This window comes from Cibotium barometz, chromosome 62, assembly GCF_041138505.1.
Source record: "Cibotium barometz isolate CiBa-2024 chromosome 62, ASM4113850v1, whole genome shotgun sequence".
Taxonomy (NCBI): domain Eukaryota; kingdom Viridiplantae; phylum Streptophyta; class Polypodiopsida; order Cyatheales; family Cibotiaceae; genus Cibotium; species Cibotium barometz.
The window spans coordinates 5,050,550-5,069,926 of NC_141107.1; positions in this window are offsets into that span (position 1 = coordinate 5,050,550).

Genomic DNA, 19,377 nt, shown 5'->3' on the forward strand with positions numbered 1-19,377 from the left:
GATGTGAATGGATGTGATGTGATGTGATGTGAATCGGGATAGATGTGAATGAATGAGATGTGAATCGAGATAGATGTGAATGCATGAGATGTGATGTGAAATGGATGTAATGTGATGTTATGTGAATCGGGATAGATGTGAATGGATGTGATGTGATGTGATATAGATATGGGTAGATGTGAATGGATGAGATGTTATGAGAATAGATGTGATGAGATGTAATATGATGTGACTAGAAGAGAATGGATGAAGGACGATGGGAATACATATGTATGGATGTGGATTAAGCAATGTGAAATGATGCAGGAGAATGTGGAATAACGAGAAATGATGTGGAACAATGTGGAAATATGAGAGTTCATTAGAAATTGTATTTATGACCTGTTTTTAAATGACTGTTTTATGTCAAGAATGTTGGGGAAGCATTTTGACCATCTTGTGAATGAGGTCGTGGAGACCTACGTGATAAAGTTGCAACAGCTGTGAGTGACGGAGAGTCAATGGAGGACGTCTCACGAAGCAAGGTCGGCCGAGGTCTTAACCAGCCTCGGTTCGATTTAAATGGTGAGCTTCCGGTACGGGTGGATGAGGGACCAAGGAATGAGTGAAGCGCTAGGTGACCTGCAAAAAAGGAGCCTAGAGGGTGTTGACCATACGGTGCTCGGGCTCTGGGGGTCTCGCTGAAGATACCCATACGTGTGTCGAGGAAGAAATGGAACAAGGTGTTAGAGTTGTTTTCTAAACTGGTTGATTGTTCTTGCTGGTCCTCAACGGATGAGTCCATGGCTCTTTTATATGGATCTGTTCATTGATCTTGCTGATCTTCAATAGAGAGTCCATCTAGATTTTCTTATGTGATTATATTGTCGGGTACTATGAGCTAGGAACTATTGAAAAGGCCCCTGAGTGAACAGGTGGTGAGCGTTCTCATTTTGCTAATGATGCCATAGGAACACCGATGAAAGAATGATTGGAAATTAGAATTCAACCTTGATATTTTGGAGGATTATGATCAATGATACTATGGTTTCATTTAAAGATTGTTTTAAAGACAGTTGAATCTGTGAAATAGGCAATTTCATATTGGGTGTGTAAGTGGTGTGACTATCTTGAAGTTTGCTTGAAGCGCTGGCTAGGAGGCCTGGGAACTCTTTTTCTTAGTACCCGGGACAAAACATAACCAAATTCCTAAATGGATCCTATCACTACAGTGGTTGGGTGGTTGGCTAACCCATGGGACTGGATGGGATTAGGCTGTACTGATGGATTCCTAAAATGAGACTCAATTCTGTTATGGTACGATAGATGAATTAAATCCCGAATAGTCTTTGTTCTATGGAAAAGAATCAATGGCTGTGCCTCTCGATGAGGAAAAAAGCATTGGTCTCTATGATCCAAGTGCAAGTCTTTCCCTAGATCTGACCATGTGACTTACGGATTCGATCGGATCACTTTGGTTAGTTAAGGCTCTTGACTACGTTAAAATAAAAATATCCGGGAGAAATCGCTCGTGCTTTCTGGGCAAGGGAAGTTTTTTCGGGTTTGGTTTTGGAAAAACCGAGCGATTAGTCTTTTGTCTGGATATCCGTGGGGGCGAGGCCCCGAGTGAGAGGCTCTGTCCTGTGCAAGAAGTGCTACTTCCGCTGCTAGCACCCCCGAATTCGTTACGCGGACGGGACATGGATCTTTCAGCTGTGGGTATCAGAGAGAATTGGCTAAAGTGGATCAACCGAGAAGCAAGAAATGTCAAGAATTTATAAAGTACCAGTAAAAGATTGTAATTGTGTGATGAAATTCATACAAATTGATATTCAAAATAAAAATTCATAAATTGGTAATTAGGTCTTCAGATGGAAGTACCGCAATTGTATGGAATCCCTGACTTGTTTGAGGCCTAGATATGATGGTATTTACCTTCTAACTCCAAGGACCGTGACTACCCGTATATACCGTGGTATATCTGCAGCTCTTTACTTACAATATATACGAGTAAATCTAAGACCTTGAAATTATAAGCAAAAAAGCCATCCAAATGATGAATTCAAAAGCTAGTTGATATGATTTTAGAATTCTGGTTGAGAATTGATGAGTTGATTTGGATTCTGATTGAAAGATAATGATTCTTGAATTCTGGTTTGAAAGAAGAGAGATTGAACAAAGCCACAATGAGGATGAATGGGACAAATCCCAGTGATGATATTGGTAACTGGAATGACGATTATGACTTCAACAAATCACTATGAGATTAGTGGATTGTGCTAACAGATTGCTGCTGTTAACCTTTGACCCAGTGGATCTAATTAAGGGATGACAAATTAAGAACTTGCATAACTGAAATTCTTGTGGAGGAATGATCAGATGGATTTTTCGGTCTGATGGACCATTACTGTGTTAAAAATATGAATGAATTATTCTCTGATAATGAGTTCTGTATGTTCTTCTGTTAAAAGGAATCTTTATCCCATGATTCTGTGGGGGCTCACTAATCTAAAGAACCCCAGAATCAGTTGGATCTAAAGTCGAGTTTAAATTATAAATAAATGGACTTAACAAAAATTTTCGTATTGATAGGATCATGGATCGAGGTCATCTCGTTGTAGCAATGTTAACCCCCAACATGATGAGAACGAGCTTGACTTGGATGTTCGTAAAACTTTTCATAGATCGCAGGGCGTGGACCTTTCAAGGGTGAAGGGAAAAACTTGGTTGAGGCTGTGGAGAAGCAATGGAAGAATACTTCGATGTCACTGGGAACAACGAGAAAAGTAAAATGGCCCTTGCAAGGCTGAAGATAGTAGAAACAACCAGAGTGACATAGAGAATTCACTGCGAGACAAACCGTCTTTGGAGGATCGGAACACCCAGACATGGAATGATCTCAAAATTTACGAGATTCTGTCCTCCCGGCTACTTTATGGAAACCATGATGAATGAATTCTTAGAGTTAACCGAGGGGAGCAGAACTATTGAAGTTTATCACCAAGCATTTGCTCTTCTCTTCAAGTACTCGCCACCGTTGAATGAAGAACAGCTGATGGTGGCCAGGTTCATTATGGGACTCAACGAACCTTTGAATATCCTAGTGTTGAATGCCAAGCCAGTTTCCATGGACGAAGCAGTGCGGATGACAAAGAATTTTGCCAAGGCCTTTGATGTCAAGGTCCTGCCAAAGCTAGCACCATCATCTTAAGCTCCGGAAGGTGATTCCAACTTCCCACCAACTAAGAGACAACAAGGTCAATCTCAGGATATGGGAAGTTCCAGGATGGAAGAAAGGTCCTTTTCCCAGAACTCAATCTCCTGGAATTCAACTTCAAAAGTTCTACCCTTATACAAGGAAGTGAAATGCTATAACTGTCAAGGATTTGGACATCGCAGTATGGATTGCCCATCTCCTTTTGGATCAAGGTTTTCGGGGCGGGGACATCGCAGTATGGATTGCCCATCTCCTTTTGGATCAAGGTTTTCGGAGCGGGGAAATCAGGGACCAAGATTCCAGACTTCAGCTCCTTCCTTCCAGAGTAATCAAGTTCCTTTCCGTTCAAAATCAGGGAAATCCCAGAGCTAGACCCTCTAACTAATCCTCAGTTTCAATCCAAAGTAATGCAAGACCTCCACCTCAGAATAGGGGAAGTCAAAGAGAGATGTTCCCGAATTGGCCGTCCACTTCCAAGGCAGTAATGCTGGAAGTGATTGAAGAAGAAGAAGATGAAAGAGATTATACTCCACCTGCGAGATGAGGACATCTCGCATTTTTTAAGTGGGGTAGGATGTTAGATTCCTCCCTCCATCTTTTGAGGTGTAAAGGTGTAAGAACCTCCCCTTCTATTCTTGTAATTATTCCCCTCTCTGAAATAGGAGAAAGATCTTGTTTTACCATGTTTTGGCCTAGAGAGAGGTAATCCAAAATTGAGATATCTTTGGATATAAAAATCCTCCTAGTGTCTAAAATAGTTTTCCCTAAAACAGAAGTTCAAAATGAACTTTCCAATGTGCATTAGGAATCAATTAAAAATGATATAAGGGACCTTAACCTAAGGGTCTAGATTTTCAAAAATTCCTGGATTATGGTCCAAGTAAGGTTCCTATGGGCCAATAGGATTAATCCAGGTGTTGGGATGAGATAAATTCAAAGAATAAAAGAAATACCCAAATGAGTAAATGCTCACATAAGATGAAGAGTTGACTGAGTACAAGGTTTATTAGTTAAAAATTAAGAGGTATTACTAAAAAAATGAGATATTTTAGAGAAATGATGAATTTTTGACACCTTGGTAGGCACCTAATTCACATATGTGGATGAGTTTTTAATTCAAAAACATTGTGATATTTTTATCTCTCCTCTCTCCTGGAGATCAAACCAAATAAAAAAGAGAGCCAAACTAGTCCAAATCTTCTCCAAGTTCAGCCAAACTGAACTTGGAAAATTCTAGAACCCAGTTGGAGTTGGTTAGTGGCCTCCCTCACCTATAAATAGATCCTTAGTCTTTTGTAAAAAAAATCTGTGAACTATACCATGCTAGTATTATGTTAAAATAATGATATTTTCTATTATCCCTTAAAAAGCCTCTACTTTTGGAGAGATTGGAGCTTCTCTCTCTCTTCAACAATCCTTGGAGCTTTCTTCTCAACATACTAAACCAATTGATTGGTTGGGGGCTTCCTTCTAAGATAAAGAAGCAAGCCAAATCAAGAGGTAAGAAGTAATTTCATGGTTTTCATTATATTCTCAAAAGATTTCACTTCTCAACCCTTCTCAAGCTTGAGAAGTTTCAAATTAGTTGTTTTCAATGCAAATCAATCTTTCTATAAGAATTCTAATGATTAATCACAACAAAGTTAGTTTTTATGCTTAATTAGGATGCTTTTTATGTATATCTCTCTCCCCAAAAGAATAGTCATTCCTATGACTAATTCTTTAGCAAATGAATGCTTCTCAGTGATAAATTCTTAATTCAAAATCAATCTCTAAGCTTGTTAAGCTAGAGGTTAAAAAAGTGGATTTTTTAATGCTTTTATGCTAATAAAATTACGGTAAACTTATGATTTAATTCCATAAATTGCATTTAAGTCTAACGATAGTATTCTATCATAATTGTATTACAAAGTCTTATTCTTTCTAGAAATATTAAAAATTATTAGTAATAATAGCAGCGAAGCTATGGCAAAATTTTTAGAAATTAATACATAACTCATTTGTATGCATAATGTGAAAAGAGGACTTCCTACCATATTCTAGGATTGGACATCCTATGCTAAAAGAATGATTTTCATCAAATTCATGCGAAACTAATTTTTTTGTATTTATGTATAAATAATTAATTAAAGAAAAGAGGAATTTTTGGTATTTTTTATTTTTATGCAAAAAAGAGGAATTCCCATAATAATGGAGATCCATGTAATTAAATGAAAAAAGTGAAATTTTGGTATATTAAAATAATGAATATTTAATTTAAAGAGGAATTTTAGATAAATTTATTTTATGCATGAAAAAATTTAAATGATAAAAGAGGAATTCCCATGACAATTGGAATTCAATCATTTAAATGGTAAAAGTGAAATTCTTGGCATATTTGAAATAATGGATATTTTTATTAAAGAAAAGAGGAATTTTAGATAAATTTATTCTATGATAAAAGAGGAATTTCCATGACATTTGGAATTCAATCATTTAAATGAAAAAAAGGAAATTTCCATGATATTTGAGATCCATGAAATAAAATGGAAAAAGGGGAATTTTTAGCATAATTCAAATTATGCGTATTTATCAAAAGTGGAATTTTGAGCATTATTGGGAAATATGGGTAGAATTGATTTTTGTAAATCCCATGAATCTTTTACTCAAAAGAAGAATATTGAATATATTTCACTTGAGAAATTTGAGAAAGAATATGAAAATATCCATCGAGAAAAAGTACCTTTAACTAGGCCAAGCAATTGGTAAAATTTAGAAAAAGTCCCATCGGTATCGAAAGTGAAAAATGTTACTAAATGTGAATAGATGTGAATACGATGTGAATAGGATGAGAATACGATGTGATAAGATGTGAATGCAATGTGATAGGATGTGAGTGGATGTGATAAGATGTGAATGGATGTGATAAGATGTGAGTGGATGTGGATGTGATGTAAATGGATGTGGATGTGAAGAGATGTGGATGGGATGTGATGTGATGTAAATGGATGTGGATGGGAAGAGATGTGGATGGGATGTGGATGTGAAGAGATGTGATGTAAATGGATGTGGATGTGAAGAGATGTGGATGGGATGTGATGTGATGTAAATGGATGTGGATGTGAAGAGATGTGGATGGGATGTGATGTGATGTAAATGGCTGTGGATGTGGATGTGGATGTGATGAGATGTGGATGGGATGTGATGATGTGATGTAAATGGATGTGGATGTGAATGTGATGAGATGAGATTGAGATGTGATGATATGTGAAAGGAAGTGATGTGATGTAAATGGATAGAATAAGATGTGGAGGTGATGTAATGTGGATGGGATGTACGTGATGTGATGTGGATGTAATGAATAAGATGGATGTGAATGGATGCGATGAGAAGTGAATGGATGACATGTGATGTGATGTAAATGTGATGTGATGTAAATGGATGTGAATGTGATGTGATGTAAATAGATGTGAGTGGATGAGATGTGATGTAAATGGATGTGATATGAGTATATGAGATGTGATGTGAATGGATGTGATGGGATGTGAAATGGATGTGATGTGATGTGATGTGATATGAATCAGGATAGATGTGAATAGATGAGATGCAATATGAATGGATGTGATGTGATGTGATATGGATATGGATAGATGTGAATGGATGAGATGTGATGTGAATGGATGTGATGTGATGTGATGTGATGTGAAATGGATGTGATGTGAATCGGGATAGATGTGAATGAATGAGATGTGAATCGAGATAGATGTGAATGCATGAGATGTGATGTGAAATGGATATGATGTGAAGCGGGATAGTAGATGTGAATGGATGAGATGCAATGTGAATGGATGTGATATGATGTGTATGGATATGGGTAGATGTGAATGGTCAGATGTGATGAGATGTAATATGATGTGACTAGATGAGAATGGATGAAGGACGATGGGAATAGATATGATTGGATGCGGATTAAGCAATGTGAATTGATATAGAAGAATGTGGAATAACGAGCAATGATGTGGAACAATGTGGAAAGATGAGAGTTAGTTAGAAATTGTATTTATGACACTTGTTTTTAAATTACTCTTTTATGTCAAGAATGCTGAGAAAGCATTTTGACCATCTTGTGAATGAGGTCATGGAGACCTAAGCGATAAAGTTGCAATAGCACTGCTGAGACGGAGAGTCAGAGTATGCCTCGCATAGCGAGGTCGGCCGAGGTCTTGACCAGCCTCGGTTCGATTTAAATGGTGAGCTTCCGGTAAGGTGGATGAGGGACCAAGGAAGCGGTCTATGAGTGAAGCCATTAGGAACTCAATGGAGTCTTTTTGGGCCCTTTAATTTGCCATGAGGTTATGGAAACGTTTAACTTTTTGACAAATAGGAGCCCGCCATGTAAGCAAAAACCAATGGTTTGTAAGAGAGGTGTAAGAGTGGTCAAAGGGTGCACTTTTTCCCCCAAAAAGGGGAGGGGGCAATTTTACAATTTTCGGACCTCCATAACTTCTACATACAAGCTCCGATTTGAGCGGAGATTACAGATCCGTGATCTACGCATCAAGAGCTTTCCATAGATATGTTACATGATATGGTTTTATCCGCTAGATTTTAAATTCCATTTTCTCCCCAAAATTCAAATTCGAATAAAGTAGCCGTTTTGAAGCTTCAAATTAGAAAATGTTTCTTCTTAAGAGAAAAGGTTTGACTCCCTTAAACTGCCAAATAAAAGGGCCCAAGAAGACTCCATTGAGTTCCTAATGGCTAGTAGGTGACCTGCAAAGGAGCCTAGAGGGTGCTGACCATACGGTGCTCAGGCTCTAGGTCGCCGAAGATACCGACACGTGCGTCGAGGAAGAAAATGGAACAAGGTGTTAGAGTTATTTTCTGAACTCGGGCATCGATCTGGTTGATTGTCCTTACTGGTCCTCAATGCATGAGTCCATGGCTCTTTTATATGGATCTGTTGGTTGATCTTGCTGATCTTCAACGGAGAGTCCATCTGGATTTTCTTATGTGATTATATTACCGGGTACTATGAGCTAGGAACTATTGAAAAGGCCCCCGAGTGAATAGGTGGTGAGCGTTCTCGTTCCCAATGATGCCATAGGTACACCGATGAAAGAATGATTGGAAATTAGAATTCAACCTTGATATTTTGGAGGATTATGATCAATGATACTATGGTTTCATTAAAAGATTGTTTTAAAGACAACTGAATCTGTGAAGCAGGCAATTTCATATTGGGTGTGTAAGTGGTGTGACTATCTTAAAGTTTGCTTGAAGTGCCGGCTAGGAGGCCTAGGAACTCTTTTCCTTGGTACCCATGACAAAACATAACCAAATTCCTAAATGGATCCTTTTACTACAGTGGTTGGGGGGTTGGCTAACCAATGGGACTGGATGGGATTAGGCTGGACTGATGGATTTCTAAAATGAGACTCAATTCTGTTATGGTATGATAGATGAATTAAATCTCGGATAGTCTTTGTTCTATGGAAAATAATAATCGGCTGTGCCTCTCGATGAGGAAAAAAGCGTTGGTCTCTATGATCCAAGTGCAAGTCTTTTCCTAGATCTGACCATGTGACTTACGGGTTCGGTCGAATCACTTTGGTTAGTTAAGGCTCTTGACTACGTTAGAATAAAAATTTCCTAGAGGAATCGCCCGTGCTTTTTGGGCGAAGGAAGTTTTTCCGACTTCGGTTTTGGAAGAACCGAGGGATTAGTCTTTTGTCCGGATATCCGTTAGGTGAGGCCCCGAGTGAGAGGCTCTGTCGTCTTGCGTAAGAAGTGCTACTTCCATTACTAGCACCCCCGAATTCATTGCGTGGAGGGGGAAGGGATCTTTCAGCTGGTATCAGAGCGAATTGGCTAAAGTGGATCAACCGAGAAGCAAGAAATGTCAAGAATTTATGAAGTACCAGTAAAAGAATGTAATTGTGTGATGAAATTCATACAAATTGATATTCAAAATAAAAATTCATAAATTGGTAATTGGGTCTTCAGATGGAAGTACCGCAATTGTATGGAATCCCTGACTTGCTTGAGGCCTAGATATGAAGGTATTTACCTTATAACTCCAAGGACCGTGACTACCTGTATATACCGTGGGTATATCTGCAACTCTTTACTGACAATATATACGAGTAAATCTAAGACCTTGAAATTATCGAATGTTGGTTGATATGATTTTGGAATTTTGGTTGAGAATTGATGAGTTATTTGGATTCTGATTGAAAGATAATGATTCTTGAATTCTGGTTGAAAGAAGATAAGTTGAACAAAGCCACAATGAGGATGAATGGGACAAATCCCTGTGATGATATTGGTAATTGGAATGACGGTTCTGACTTTAACAAATCACTATGAGATTAGTGGATTGTGCTGACAGATTGGTGCTATTAACCTTTGACCCAGTGGATCTAATTTAGGGATGACAAATTAAGAACTTGCATAACTAAAATTTCCATGGAGGAATGATCACATGGAACTTTCGATCTGATGGACCATTACTGTGTTAAGAATATGAATGAATTATTCTCCAATAATGAGTTCTGTATGTTCTTTTGTTAAAAGGGATCTTTATCCCATGATTCTGTGGGGGGCTGACCAATCTAAAGAATCCTAGAATCAGTTGGATCTAAAGTTGGATTTGAATTATAAATAAAGGAACTTAACAAGAATTTTCGTATTGATAGGATCGTGGATCGAGGTCGTCTCATGGTAGGAATGTTAACCCCCAACTCGATGAGGAAGAGCTCGACTTGGATGAGGGAAAACTTGGGCGAGGCTGTGGAGAAGTGGATCGAAGCAATGGAAGAATACTTTGATGTCATCGGGTACAACGAGAAAAGTAAAATAGCTCTTGCAAGGCTCAAGATAGTAGAAACAGCCAAAGTGGCATGGAGAAACCACTACGAGACAAACCGTCTGGATCGGAACACCCAGACATGGAATGATCTCAAAATTTACCTAAGGAAGAGATTCTGTCCTCCCGGCTTTATGGAAACCAAGATGAATGAAATCTTAGAGTTAGCCCAGGGGAGCAGAACTATTGAAGTGTATCACCAAGTGTTTGCTCTTCTCCTCAAGTACTCGCCACCGTTGGATGAAGAACAGCTGATGGTGGCCAGGCTCATTCGGGGACTCAACGAACCTTTGAATATCCTAGTGATGAATGCCAAGCCAGCTTCCATGGCCGAAGTAGTGCGGATGCCAAAGAATTTTGCCAAGGCCTTTGATGTCAAGGTCTCGCCAAAGCTAGCACCATCATCTTTCAAAAGATTTCTAGCTCCGAAAGGTGATTCCAACTTCCCACCAACTAAGAGACAACAAGGTCAATCTCAGGATATGGGAAGTTCCAGAATAGAAGAAAGGTCCTTTTCCCGGAACTCAATCCCCTGGAATTCAACTTCTTCAAAAGTTTCTCCCTTGAACAAGGAAGTGAAATGCTATAACTGTCAAGGATTTGGACATCGTAGTATGGATTGCCCAACTCCTTTTGGATCAAGGTTTCGGGGTGGGGAAATCAGGGACCAAGATTCCAGACTCCAGCTCCTTGCTTCCAGAGTAATCAGGTTCCTTTCCGTCAAAATCAGGGAAATCCAAGAGCTAGACCCTCTAACTAACCCTCAGTTTCAATCCAAAGTTATGCAAGACCTCCACCTCAGAATAGGGGAAGTCAAAGAGAGATGTTCCCAAATTGGCCGTCTACTTCCAAGGCAGTAATGCTGGAAGTGATCGAAGAAGAAGAAGATGAAAGAGATTATACTCCACCTGCGAGATGAGGACATCTCGCGTTTTTTAAGTGGGGTAGGATTTAAGATTCGTCCCTCCAGCTTTTGAGGTGTAAAGGTGTAAGAACCTCCCCTTCTGTTCTTGTAATTATTCCCCTCTCTGAAATAGGAGAGATCTTATTTTACCATGTTTTGGCCTAGAGAGAGGTAATCCAAAATTGAGATATCTTTGGATATAAAAATCCTCCTAGTGTCAAAAATAGTTTCCCTCGAAACAAAAGTTCAAAATGAACTTTCCAATGTGCATTTGGAATCAATTAAAAATGATATAAGGGACCTTAGCCTAAGGGTCTAGATTTTCAGAAATTTCTAGATTATGGTCCAATTAAGGTTCCTATGGGTCAATAGGATTAATCCAAGTGTTGGGATGATATAAATCCAAAGAATAAAAGAAAATACCCAAAAATGAGTAAATGCTCAGATAAGATGAAGAGTTGACTGAGTACAAGTTTTATTAGTTAAAAATTAAGAGATATTACTAAAAAAATGAGATATTTTAGAGAAATGATGAATTTTTGACACCTTGGTAACGAGAGGGAGACTCTTGAGGTAGGCGCCTAATTCACACATGTGGATGAGTTTTTAATTCAAAAAAATTGTGATATTTTTCTCTCTCCTCTCTCCTGGAGATCAAACCAAATAAAAAAGAGAGCCAAATTGGTCCAAATCTTCTCCAAGTTCAGCCAAACTGAACTTGGAAAATTCTAGAACCCAGTTGGAGTTGGTTAGTGGCTCTTTCTATAAGAATTCTAATGATTAATCACAAAAAAGTTAGTTTTTATGCTTAATTAGGATGCTTTTTATGTATATCTCTCTCCCCAAAAGAATAGTCATTCCTATGACTAATTCTTTAGCAAATGAATGCATCTCATTGATAAATTCTTAATTCAAAATCAATCTCTAAGCTTGTTAAGCAAGAGGTTTTAAAAATGGATTTTTTATGCTTTTATGCTAATAAAATTATCGTAAACTTATGATTTAATTCCATAAATTGCATTTAAGTCTAACGATAGTATTCTATCATAATTGTATTACAAAGTCTTATTCTTTCTAGAAATATTAAAAATTATCAGTAATAATAGCAGCGAAGCTATGGCAAAATTTTTAGAAATTAATACATAACTCATTTTTATGCATAATGTGAAAAGCGGACTTCCTACCATATTCTAGAATTGGACATCCTATGCTAAAAGAATGATTTTCATCAAATTCATGCAAAACTAATTTTTTATATTTATGCATAAATAATTAATTAAAGAAAAGAGAAATTTTTGGTATTTTTTATTTTTATGCAAAAAGAGCAATTTCCATGATAATGGAGATCCATGTAATTAACTGGAAAAAGAGAAATTTTGGTATATTAAAATAATAAATATTTAATTTGAAGAGAAATTTTAGATAAATTTATTTTATGTATGAGAAAATTTAAATGATAAAAGAGGAATTTCCATGACAATTGGAATTCAATCATTTAAATGGTAAAAGTGAAATTCTTGGCATATCGATATTTTTATTAAAGAAAGAGGAATTTTAGATAAATTTATTATATGATAAAAGAGGAATTTCCATGACATTTGAAATTCAATCATTGAAATGTAAAAAGAGGAATTCCCATGATATTTGAGATCCAAGAAATTAAATGGAAAAAGAGAAATTTTTAGCATAATTCAAATTATAAGTATTTATCAAAATTAAAATTTTGAGCATTATTGGGAAACATGGATAGAATTGATTTTTGTAAATCCCATGAATCTTTTACTCAAAAGAAGAATATTCAAAATATTTCACTTGAGAAATTTGAGAGAATATGAAAATATCCATCGAGAAAAAGTACCTTTAACCAGGCCAAGCAATTGGCAAAAATTTAGAAAAAGTTTCATCTCCGTATCGAAAGTAGAAAATGTTACTAAATGTGAATACGATGTGAATAAGATGAGAATACGATGTGATAAGATGTGAATGCAATGCGAGTGGATGTGATAAGATGTGAATGCAATGCGATAGGATGTGAGTGGATGTGATAAGATGTGAATGTGATGTAAATGGATGTGGATGTGAAGAGATGTGGATGGGATATGATGTGATGTGAATGTGATGTAAATGGATGTGGATGTGGATGTGAAGAGATGTGGATGGGATATGATGTGATGTAAATGGATGTGGATGTGAGATGAGAATGAGATGTGGACGTGATGTAATGTGGATGGGATGTATGTGATGTGATGTGGATGTAATAAATGAGATGGATGTGAATGGATGTGATGAGAAGTGAATGGATTACATGTGATGTGATGTAAATAGATGTGAATGGATGTGAATGTCATGTGATGTAAATAGATGTGAGTGGATGAGATGTGATGTGAAATGATGTGATATGATGTGATGTGATGTGAATCGGGATAGATGTGAATAAATGAGATGCAATGTGAATGGATGTGATGTGATGTGATATGGATATGGATACATGTGACTGGATGAGATGTGATGTGAATGGATGTTATGTGATGTGAAATGGATGTGATGTGAATCGGGATAGATGTGAATGAATGAGATGTGATGTGATGTGAATCGAGATAGATGTGAATGGATGAGATGTGATGTGAAATGGATGTGATGTGATGTGATGTGATGTGAATCGGGATAGATGTGAATGGATGAGATGCAATGGATGTGATGTGATGTGATATAGATATGGGTAGATGTGAATGGATGAGATGTGATGAGGATAGATGTGATGAGATGTAATATGATGTGACTAGATGAGAATGGATGAAGGACGATGGGAGTACATATGATTGGATGTGGATTAAGCAGTGTGAATTGATGTAGAAGAATGTGGAATAACGAGGAATGATGTGGAACAATGTGGAAATATGAGAGTTCGTTTTAGAAGCTGTATTTATGACCTGTTTTTAAATGACTGTTTTATGTCAAGAATGCTGGGGAAGAATTTTAACCATCTTGTGAATGAGGCTGTGGAGACCTAAGTGATAAAGTTGCGATAGCTGACGGAGAGTCAACGGAGGATGTCTCGCGTAGCAAGGTTGGCCGAGGTCTTGACTAGCCTCGGGTCGATTTAAACGGTGAGCTTCTGGTACGGTGGATGAGGGACCAAGGAAGTGGCCTATGAGTGAAGCGCTAGGTGACCTGTGAAGGAGCCTAGAGGGTGCTGACCATATAGTGCTTGGGCTCTGGGTCGCTGAAGATACCCACGCGTGCGTCGAGGAAGGAAATGGACCAAGGTCTTAGAGTTGTTTTCTGAACTCGGGCATGGATCTGGTTGATTGTCCTCACTGGTCAACGGATGAGTCCATGGCTCTTTTATATGGATCTGGTGGTTGATCTTACTGATCTACAACGGAGAGTCTATCTGGATTTTCTTATATGATTATATTGCCGGGTACTATGAGCTAGGAACTATTGAAAAGGCTCGTGAGTGAACAGGTGGTAAGCATTCTGGTTGCGAATGATGCCATAGGTACACCGATGAAAGAATGATTGGAAATTAGAATTCAACCTTGATATTTTGGAGGATTATGATCAATGATACTATGGTTTCATTAAAAGATTGCTTTAAGTGAAGCAGGCAATTTCATATTGGGTGTGTAAGTGGTGTGACTATCTTGAAGTTTGCTTGAAGTGCCGGCTAGGGGGCCTAGGAACTCTTTTCCTTGGTACCAGGGAGACAAAACATAACCAAATTCCTAAATTGATCCTATCACTACAGTGGTTGGGCGGTTGGCTAACCCATGGGACTGGATATAGGCTGGACTGATGGATCCCTAAAATGAGACTCAATTCTGTTATGGTACGATAGATGAATTAAATCCCTGATAGTCTTTGTTCTATGGAAAAGAATCAACGGTTGCGCCTCTCGATGAGGAAAAAAGCGTTGGTCTCTATGATCCAGGTGCAAGTCCTTTCCTAGATCTGACCATGTGACTTACGGGTTCGGTCAGATCAGCTTGGTTAGTTAAGGCTCTTGACTACCTTAGAATAAAAATATCTTGGAGGAATCACCCGTGATTTTTGGGCGAGGGAGGTTTTCCCGTTCGGTTTTGGAAGAACTGAGGGATTAGTCTTTTGTCCGGATATCCATGGGCGAGGCCCCGAATGAGAGGCTTTGCCCTGCGCAAGAAGTGCTACTTCCGCTGCTAGCACCCCCGAATTCGTTGCGCGAAGGGGGCAGGGATCTTTTATTTGTTGCCAGCTCATGCTTGAGACGGCCAAGAGATGGACACTTAGCGCATTGTTGATCATGTGCTTACATGATCATGCATGTTGCGAGTCGGAAGGGTCTAATTTTGCAAGTTTCCCGACCATTTTTTCATAAAAGGGCTATACAAAAGGGGCCTTTCTTGAAGAAGGGCACTTTTTTTCGTATGCCCTTCGATAGAAAGCCTCTCTTAGACATGCACTTCAGTTTTTTTTCAACCTTCAAAGTTCACATTGTTCACTAATATAAACTGAAAGTTTTGAAAGTCTTTTCATCATATTTATTTTATTAAAATTACATAAAAATAAAATATGTATTTCTCATACTATGAGCATGTAACAATAAACATTATTTTGAAGAGAAGAATTACATGAACTACACTTGGATATACATAGCTTCACTTTCAAAAATATCTTCAAGATTTTTATAAAGGTAAGAGAGTAGCAAAAAAATATAACCGCATTTAGTTTCTAAGAACCGATGGCGTTTCAAGTCATCTAATACATCATAAATAGCTTCATGTCCAAATAAGCAATAGTACCAAAAAAGAAATAACTACATTTACTTTCTAAGTAGTCATGATGTCAAGATTACGATGGCTCTTCAAGTCATCCCCCCACAAAAGATAGATGGAATCCCAATCCACGTCCATCGAGTTTTTGGAGCCATTGTAAGAAAGGAACATAAGCATATCCAAGCTTAAGCGATTCCTCTCTGCACATTTGATCCGGTTCATCATTGTTTGAAAACCCCCTCTGGCAATCCACTATGCTTGCAACAATGACTAGGCATGCGCACCAAAGCTTCTTCATTTCACCATAGATTTTATCCCACTCCTCGTCGCGTGAGCACAAAATTGCGATGCTACATGAATACTCATTCGTAGGCATGCTTGCTTCAATCTAATCATAAAGTCTTCATATTGCATCTCACATGCTTTCACATTCACTTAGTTTGCAAACTTTATAAGCAATTTAATCTGTAATACCCTCTTTTCTTCCTCACCCTGACGCATCACCTGCATGTGCTTTTCAAGTGGCACGGTTATTCTTTTCTCTTTTTCTATCCACATAAGTCTAACCTTTTGATGTTCCTTAGATTTTTCATGACCTTCTAAGGCAAGCCTTTGCAAGACGGTATTACCAATTGTGACAAATACATTAGACATTCTAAAATGTGTACACCAAAGGCAATGTATCATTTCTCGTCCATTTCCATTGGAAATACATCTTCTAATGTTCTTTATATGAACGCTGATATTTTCGTTTTTTGGTAGCTTCATGATGATTAAACCTCCTTTCATGAGAAGCATATTGATCTTGTATCTCATGTGAATTTCTCAATGCATGAGAAAGAGACGAAGTATGATAATTGTATGATAATTCTCTAGTTTCATCATCCATATTCTCCAAATGGACATTGAGATCAAAATCACATGATGCAATATCTTGCAAGCCACATGATGCAACTTCTTGCATGCCACTATGAGTTTTCAATGCATTGGAAGATTATGTTGATCTAGATGCATCTCCTTGGGCTTCTCTCTTTAATGAGAATATAGTAGATATGCTCAACTGAAGACCCCTTTTGGATGAAAAAAGCCATATGTAAAGACTATAAAAAGTTCAAATATGATAAAATAAAATACGTCAATAACTCTCTCTCTCTCTCTCTCTCTCTCTCTCTCTCTCTACAAATGGATTATGGAACTTAAAGCAACCAATACATAACTTATGAAAAATTTCCATTCAAATAAATAACTTATTAGAAACACTCCTTCCTCAGAAAAAAAAATCCTACCAAATAGTGTAATCAGCAGTCAGCCTAATGATGGGTGTTGATGAGTGGCAACATCTCGCTTTTAATCATGCATGTTGGGCAGCGGGCTAATCAGTGATTGAAGGAGGAGGAAGAATCGAGGTCGTAGGTCGTTGCAAAGGGAGTCGCTTGCAAAAGGCTTTTGTGTATGTGGAGGATTTACACGGTTCAAAGAGAGTGCCCGAGCTCCTAGTAAACATAGAATCAAAGTTCAATGCCCTTCAAGTGGACCATTTCATGCTTTCACTCTACATTGGGATGTTAAGCTTCATCCTCATTCATAATATAATTTTTATATGTTCTTCGGATAGAGTCGGTGACTACATTGTTGGAGAGAATGGGATAGAGAGTGCACCTACCAAATTTAGGATACAAGTGAGTAGTAAACGAATGCAAAATAGTTTTAAAAAACCCAATGAGGACTCTTGGATTGAAATGGCATGGTATGTATCACCTGTAGAATATAGTGTTTCTTAATACCTACCACATGTTATAAAAATATCTTCTGTTGGTTATTTTACAGTTATTAGTGTGCTTGGGAGGTACACTACTAAAAAATCCTATGAATCATATGCGTTCAAGGGGAATTTAAAAAACCCCTTACTTGTAAATTTTTCATGAATAAAATGATCTCTTTTTCTTTATGGATTTATTTTTTAAAAAAAATAAAATCAATTTTAAAAACCTCTTCTATAAATATATTTTTATAAATTTACGTTAAAATTTTGAATTAAAAAACCCCTTCATTTGAACTCATATGGTATACCTACATATTTTTAGGTGAACCCCTTGAGTTGGTGTGCATTTGGACCAATGGATTGTTGTAACAAATTAAGAAGTACTCATACCAAGGAGAATAAAAAGCGACCCAATGTGAATAATGGTACCCATTTGGTTGGTTGCCAGTGTCACTTTGTTACATCGTGCCTTTATTTATGGCCAACAATAGCATTAATTATATTCAATGGAACCATGTTGATACAAATAACATTTGTCATGGTATCCACTACAATGGCATATCTTTATCTAATGTCTCAATTGCTCCTTGGTTATCTGGTGAAATGAAGGTGGATTTGTAATTTGTTGCACAATGGATTAACACCACAACAAGTCTTGCATCATCATGTCAATGTAGTGCAAGGTCAAGCAATGTAAGATCCCACAAAACGTCTAGGCTGAGATGATATTTTGAATATTGCTTCAAAATTAGAGTCTATTTCCTTTCAATCCGGCCAAAATGATGCTTGTAGTGTGTACAATTGGTTGCTAGAAAACAAGAAGAATACATTTATCTACCAATAGTTTGATAGATCCAAAGAGCAACCATTTATTCTAGACATTCAAACAGAGTGTCAACTCCACATGCTTGACAAGTATAGGAACAATAGCCTTCTTGCCATGGATATGACTGTTGGAACGAATAAGTATAAGGTATGTTATTACCTTATACTTATCCATACAAAACTTCATAAACTTTGGTTTAATGGTATATCTTTCATGGATTAATATTCTCTTTGCTTGTCTTATGTGCAATTCTATCTTTACTCTATGCTTGTGTTTGATGCACATTGAAATGGTGTACCAATCGCTTGGGTTATCACTTTCTTTCCTTCCACCAAACGCAATGAGACATGGCTAAAGGCATCCCGAAATAGAGTTCTGGACTTCAACTCTTCATGGGAACCTAATGCTTTTACAGTGGATGATGTACAAGGGAAGATACATGCATTGGGATACGTTTAACCTTATTAGATGGGATCTCTACTAATTGGTATTCTTTCCTTAGGCATGTGGGTGTGTGAGCGACACGTACACTACAACATGCTAATCAAGACACGAATGGATCAATTGAATCACACCACGGCATCCTTAAATCTCATTTCTTGTCTAGGCAAAGAACAATCCATGGACGGCATCTGGATTAGCTAATCCACGAGCTTATATCTGTTTGTCACCCATACTATTGGTATCAAGAAGCAATGAAGGAAGCTAGTTTCAAGAAGTTCTTTAGCATTCAACACATTGTGCATTCTTATCTTCCATGTGCCAAGGACATTCCAAATCAACATGTTCTTTTCATTGGAGATGATGAGTACCATCTTGCTAAAGTGAAGAGCATTAGGGGGTAAATCCAACATCTATGTGAGCGTGGGGGACGTGAAATGAACGAATCCTGTGGACCCACCTCGAGCTGCTTTGTGGACCCACCTCGCTTGAGAGAAGTTACCTCGTATTGGGCCTTTGCATTCTAGCGTGCCTGACACCCTTGGTCCTTGGACCTCGGCCATGATCCCCTCATCAGCTTTAAATCCAAGACATGCTCCATGGCCATCGAGCTACCTTTCCATGTGACGTAGCTGAGGGAGACCGCT